We start from the raw sequence: 7,245 nt of genomic DNA, 5'->3' as shown, positions 1-7,245 counted from the left end.
TGTTTATCAACAATTTCGCCTTTATCGTTGTAAGAAATTAAGTCTGGCGAACGGTTCAGCGCTGATGAAATAAGCTCTGCATTCCTCCTACTCCTTTTAGATGTGTGTAGCATCCCTGTTAAGTTGTTCGGGTAGGGATAAAGACAATGCATTCTTTTCATGGGCACCTTGTCTCACAAGCGTGAGGTATCTTTGGAGAATATCACCATATATATTATTAATATTATTATTATTTTTTAATATCTTATCTTAAAAAAAAAAAATCAACTTTTTTTCCTTTTTTTTTTAAAAATAGCTTTCTCATACACATCTGTCCCGGATTATTGTAACACTTGAAGCATCTCATTGTCCAACTCATTCTTAGCCTGTTGTCTGATGCTGCCTGTGTGCTGCTGTTGCTTTAATAAGTCCAACTAGTGTTGGGCCACCAAAAGCATCTTTTGCACATGTTCCATTTTCACCTGTTTGCAATCAGACTGGTTATAAAAGGGATTGCAGCCCCTAATAACGGTAGTCAAAACCCGCCAGATTATTTGATTGTCTCTCTTTTTCAAAATTGCTGAGAAAAAAGATCAAATCAGTCTGATTATTGACTGTTATTGGACCCCCCCCCTTTCATTTTTAGATGTTTGTACTGCTGATTGGTCAAATGTTGCCTTGCAATACGTTAAAGGCTCTCACACAACGCATTGATGAAATCTAAGTTTGCATTACTAATAATAACTCTGTACAGTAGGGCGAGCTTTGTATATCAACTCAAACAGAGACAGATTCCTCCGCATGTGTGATGACATCCTTTCACCTCTTCGCTGTGAAAGGATGACCTGATATTTATCTCATGGATTATTAAACAATATTAGGGTAGTTAGTGTTCAAGGAAATAGTTCTACTGGATTTTTCTTGAATAAACAGATCTCTCTATCGTTCAGACTTTCTCTATATATCAGTGCTATGTACAAAGCCGAAATAATTTTCTAGCCTGTCAAGGTTGTTGTAAATGATTTGCAGGTGTCCTAAAGGATGTTTGTTTTTGTTTTGTTTTTTTTTTTAAAAAAGACTGCACTGTGGGATAGACTGAAGTCGTAGTAATATTTTTTTCCATCACATGTAGTCTGGTGGTACAGCTTTAGAGCGTTTGTGCGCCCACCGAAGAGGGCATCTCATGGATTCAGGCGTTCTGGCTTTCTGTATGTGTGCATGAAAGCCACAACTGTGGGGTCTGTCTGCTTCAAGGCAGCCCATTCACACTCCCACATCACAACCATGCTCATACTGTGTTATCTCAATGCATCCACTTTATCACAAAATGCAGCAATGCAGCAGTCCAATGGATGCTCTGCTGACATGGTTAACTTCACTCCCGGGGTAGCATTTAACACAACTGTGGTGAAAACATCCAGCAAATTCATATGCCGTATTACTTGTGGGCTCAAAATATGGACCAATCCGCTGTTCGCCGCCTCTGAGAGCATGTTTTACCACTGTGTTGGTAGTATGGGCCACGTATTGAAGCCATTCAATAGAGATGTTAGAAAACGTCTTATTCTGCTCGACGAATGCACCATCATACGTGAGAGCAAGCGTGTCTCTAGGCAGAAACAGTGTTTTATACACACACATGCTGAATGCAGCTAAGGTAGTATACATGAATGGATCAATGTGTGTACAACCCAGTAGAGTGTCACGATATATACTGCATGCTTTACACAAGACATCAACATTATTAACACAGTAGCGCCTGAGTTCAGCCTGAAAATCAAAGGGGTTTTGTGAGGCGGTGTGATGGATGCATGCAACCACACAACTGAGATACTTGGGTAATATTCATTTGGTCTTTTGTCTTATGTTTATGTTATGCTCTAAAGCTTCTGTGATCATAAGTTAACTAATTTGATATTTTGAGTTTACCTGTAATGCATGACAGCACTAAGCTATAGCCCAAATGGGGGCATAGACTTTGCTTTGCATTGTTATTTTATATAGGTATGTTATATTGATTATATTTCTGCTCTTTCTGAGTTACCTGCCCTCCGCTCCAGTCCTTCCTGGTTTGACTGAAAGAGGAGGCTGAGGGTGGAGCTGGTTAAAATGCAGAAGCCAATAAAGTGGACTGGACCATCTATTGTGATCATGCAGGGGGAATGGGGTTCTTCTTGAATGATGGTTAGCTGTTATCTCTTTAGTTTTACCTTTGGTGTATATAATGGTTTATTCATTTGCTATATAACTGGAGCTGTTTCTCATTTGGGCAGCTCAGGTTGAGTTATGTTTTTATGTTTTTGGCTTTTCAATCAGGTGATGGTGTTAATTGTGCAGGTACATCATGACAGTGTTTGGGTTTGGCTCATCATGTGTGAAAAAACTAAGCAGATGTTTACACCCTGCAGCATGATAATAGATTACAATCTTGATGTTTTAAGTGTTCTCAAATTTGCTGACATCAGAGAATGATACTTGCTGTGTGTCACATAGGCCTACTTCAGCATGCATCTGTTTAGCCATAGCAATTTTATCATTATCAGGGGATAATGAGTTTAATCAATGCGCTATGCAAAGGAAGAAGCACAAATTGTTGTGTGTTTGGTGTGTGCAGATGTTTACCTTTCTTTGAGAGAATCTCATCATATGGGATGTGAACCAGTCTTAGGCGAGCACCACTGCTACTGTTCTGCTCAACTGTGACAAACTAATTCATCGTCACTGATAGCTCAAGTTATGCAGAGTAATGATGAATCTATTTGATCGAGAAAAAGATCTGGATCGTACTAATCATCAGCATTTAAAACAGCTTGAACATCAGAAGCCAGCGACGGTCCTCGCAGAACTACATTTAGAACACAACTCTGAGATCCAACCACTGCCCTATCACGCAGGCTAAGCAGTCTCTCACCCTTGCCGGCCCTTGTTCTGGATCATCAAGACTTATGTCCCTAAAATCAAGGTGCTCCCGCAATTCTTGGGCATTAAAATTGGGTATCTCTAATGCTAGGGTTGACTGTGTCTACCAGACCCAGACTGAACAACGGGCTCGACTACTGCAGCACCTGTTTAACACAAACATTGTGAAGGAGTGCAAATTTCTTGAGGTGTTGTGTGGAGGAGAAATACTGATCATTTGTGGTGGTGCATCAGTAGCAGCAGCAGCACCCAGACACCTTTGTGTGCCAGGTGCACACCCCTGAGCAGGTGTGACAGAAGCATTAGTAAAAACAGCCCCAGTAGCTGTGCCGACAGACAAGGATGTGCATCGGACGCAAGATCAGCAGCAGCTATACAATCACCATTAACAACAGCCCCAGCAGAAGTAGGAACAAACCTACAAGGATGTGCATCAGATGTTGTCGCACGAGCCCTATGAGGTCTTGTATGCAGAATATCACATTTGTTTATTATTTGTTCAGACCACTGGTTAAAAGCCTCTAAGTCAAACCATCTAGCAGGAGTGGAGGTACCGTTATTGTGTTTAAATAATTTATTAGGAGGGTCCATGATGTGGATTTTAAGTCAGGAATTTAAAATTCTGGTGCAGATGACATCTAATACGCTGGAGGTTTTGTTTATTACCTCTGTGATCCTAGTTGGAGCACCAGCTATTTCTTGCAAGTGTCCCTGTGCCGCTTGTTGATGATAATTGAGTTTAGCTTCAATCAAACATAATTTATCAACTACTGAAGCAGTGACTCTGTTCAGCAGGCGGCAAGCCTGCAACATTTAAGTATGTGTCGTATGCCTGTGATATTTGAGTCTGTTATGCAGCTTTCTTCAAAATCTGTGTGACTCGTGGGTATTTCTGATACACTCTGGTGTGGTGGGTATGTGAACTAAATTGAAATCCGATATGCTGTACTCAAAAACATCACTAAAATCACGAGTCAGGCACTCACTCTGGGGTGTTGATGCATGGAGCGATGCTCTCCACAGCCTGATTTACAGCTCTTAAGTCTTAAATCATGCGCCACGACTGTGAATCAGCCTTTCTGACTGGGAAAATAGGTGTTAGATACTGCATGTGGTGCTTCAACTAATATCCCTGCTTTAATCATGTCCTCTATTACTGGTTTAATGCCTTCCTCTGCGTCAGGCTTTAACAGATATTGCTTCACTCTTGGCCTATATGAGGTTTTGGGCTTTATTACCATCGGACTTGCTGTTGTCATTAACACTACATCAGTCTTCCCCGTAGACCAGAGCTTCTCTGGGACCTGTTTAAGCTCCGGGTGTTCTGTGACATCTACAAGATATCATTCTTATGTGTCATTCTCACCCCCTTCTAAATGTGTTTGTGGTGTTGTGTCACCCATCCCAGCTTTTTACGAAAGATGCTGCGTTGCATGTCTGTCTCCCACCCCTCTCCAGCTTGCTGCCACGCTCTGTGGTCACCTTGCATCACTAAAGACTCTAAATCTGTCCACTCAGCCGTGCTTTACTTTGTCAGTGAAACGTGGCATTTTTCCTTTAAAGAGTTGTGCTGTTTCAGAAAGGATCATACTGCATCCAGCCATTATTTCTCCATCAGTGTATATTGCTTTTATGGTGATTCTGTGGCCCTAATTTCATCACTCTGTCTGTGTAGGCCTCATCAGGCCCAGGCGTAGTCTTAAAATATCAGCGTAACAAATCTTCTGGTGTCTGTGTTCCTCAGCTGCAGCTTGCAGTTTATTTGCTCTGGTCTGGAGGCTGACAGGTCAAGTGTCCAGTAATAATGCAAATCCCCACTGTCCTGATGAACCATTGTTACAGCAGTTTTCTCCTTTTCCTGCAGCTGTCATTCCAGTGGCTGTTGGAATTATTGAAATTCCAAGTTTTATATCTCTTCCTAAAAGGTTCACTGGACACGTTAGACACATAACTGAACCCTGGGCTGCCTCTTGCGTGGTAGGATCTCTAATCCACACTGGTTTAGAGATTCTATGTTGATTTAGTTGACCACTTGCAGACTTTACATAAATTGTGCCACTTGAAGGGTCAACTCCTGACACATGATCTTTCAAGACTGTTTTATCTGCCCCTGATTCACACACAAATTGAATGGTTTTGGGATGTAAACTCCAACCATGATGAAGAAGGCAAGCGAAGTTTAACAATACTTCAGTTAAATGTATGGTCTGGAGCACAGGCTGTTGATTCTGGCAACCTAAACAGTCATCTGTACATGTGTGGGTGTTGGCAGTGGCGACAGGTGCTAGTCAGTTATTGATGGGTTTTTGGGTTTGGGACGTCTATATTCTTCAGGCTGGGGCTCGGGGCAATCCTTAATATAGCGGCCCTTTCCTCCACACCCATAACACCTATCGAATTTCTTGTCCCGTTCCCCTTTTTAGAACCCAAATTCCCTCTGCCTCTCTTGCCTCCGCCTCTATTTTTTCCCCTTTCTAACCTGTCCCTAGAAAACGATTTTATCTGCCAAGGCGGCGGCAAAGCTTTGACTTGTATTTTTGATTACTTCCTGTGCAGGGCGGGCCCAGTTCATGCATTCAATGGACCTGTCAGTGTTATGATTAACAATTGATTTCCTAATGAAATCAGCAATGGGTGGATGAAAGCTGTTCATCAGAGCATGTTTTTAACTGCTGCTGCTATAGGCTATATTCTCTGTATTCTTTGAAAACTTCCTCTAATCTTGCCCTGAACTCATGGACATCCCCCTCTTTCTGCACACATTGTTGAATAGAATAGAATAGAAAACTTTATTTGTCAATTTCTTCAAGTGTACTTGCCATACAAAGGAATTGAAATTACGTTTCACACTGTCCCATGCGTAGACATTGACAACAATAAAGTGCAGGTGCACAACAAAAACAGCCCTAACAATAAGGTAATATTAAATAGGTAACAGGATAGACAAGACCTAAAAATAAATAAAATAAAGTGTTCCAACAGTGTTCCCTGGAAAATGGTATACTAGTCTACTTGAGGTAGTCCCAGGTTGTGGTTGGTAGGGGTTTTTGTTTTAATGCAGCATAAGACTATAGCAGCAGTAATAGTAATATAAATAGTGCTAAAAGAAATACTAAAAATATATAGCAGCAGGTGTGTGCAATTGCAATGCAGAGGTAGTTGTTTCCAGTCAGGAATGTTTTCCAGTTCTTGGTTCAGAGAGTGTTTCCTTGTTGGAGAGTGTGCCTGGATGGGGTGTGGGAGGGGTAGAGTCCAGTCTGTCTTCCTATACTTCTGCCAATCTGGTGATTCTGCTGGCTGGGAGCCGGGAGGGAAGAGAGTTCAGCAGTCTCACAGCCTGGTGGATGAAGCTGTTGGTGAGCCTGGTAGTGCGGGAGCGGAGACTTCTGTATCTCTTTCCAGAGGGCAGGAGGCTAAACAGACAGTGCGCGGGGTGGGTTGCATCGTTGACAATTGTGATGGCTTTGTGGGTGAGGCGAGTGGTGTAAATGTCTTGCAGGGAGGAGAGTGGTACACCAACTATCCTCTCAGCTGTTCTCACAATGCGTTGTAGAGCTTTCCTGTTATAGTCAGTGCAGCTACCGCCCCACACAGTGATGCAGCTGGAGAGGATACTTTCAATAGTTCCTCTGTAGAATGTGGTCAGGATGGGTGGTGGAGCACTTGCCCGCTTGAGTTTGCGCAGGAAGTAGAGGCGCTGTTGTGCTTTCTTGGCCAGTGATGCTGTGTTGGTGGTCCAGGAGAGGTCCTCACTGATGTGCACCCCCAGGAACTTGGTGCTGCTCACCCTCTCCACCGCAGCGCCGTCGATGGTCAATGGGGGGTGACAGGTGTGGCCTCTCTGGAAGTTGACAATAATCTCCTTGGTCTTACTAACATTTAGCAGGAGGTTGTTGTCTCTGCACCAAACAACAAAATCCCCCAGAGGCTTTAAAAGTGTTTCTAAGGCGTTCATAGACCCCGTCAACTTGACCTATTAAGTTTTCATGCCCATTGGGCAGGATGGTGTTGCCATCCCTCCCCGTGTAGGTGCCTCTCACCCGAGGTGTCCGACACCTCCTAAAGGTGGCTTCTGTTTCCTGACCGTTTAAGTGATACGAGGAGCAAAGCTGTTTGTGTCGAGTGATAAATGTATCAACATTGGTCAATGGGTCCCCTAAGCCTTTACATGCCTCTGCACATCCAGACTCAGTCCATGACTTGTAAACACAAATAACACGGCTTTGGTCACCTTCAATGCCATAATGGCGGTTCGACCTCGACCACGGGATAGGTATTTACTGCATGGATGGGGTCGGGCTGCGAAGCATACCTCCCCTTGTCCTCGCCGGTTGCAGCTGAGGCTTT

Source organism: Aulonocara sp. 'chitande type north' Nkhata Bay, linkage group LG16 (genome assembly GCF_057382095.1).
Source record: "Aulonocara sp. 'chitande type north' Nkhata Bay isolate Kocher_YH1m ecotype deep benthic linkage group LG16, A_spYH_male_GT1.1, whole genome shotgun sequence".
NCBI classification, from domain to species: domain Eukaryota; kingdom Metazoa; phylum Chordata; class Actinopteri; order Cichliformes; family Cichlidae; genus Aulonocara; species Aulonocara sp. 'chitande type north' Nkhata Bay.
The sequence above is the reverse complement of the archived record's forward strand: the minus strand, read 5'-3'. Positions refer to the sequence as shown.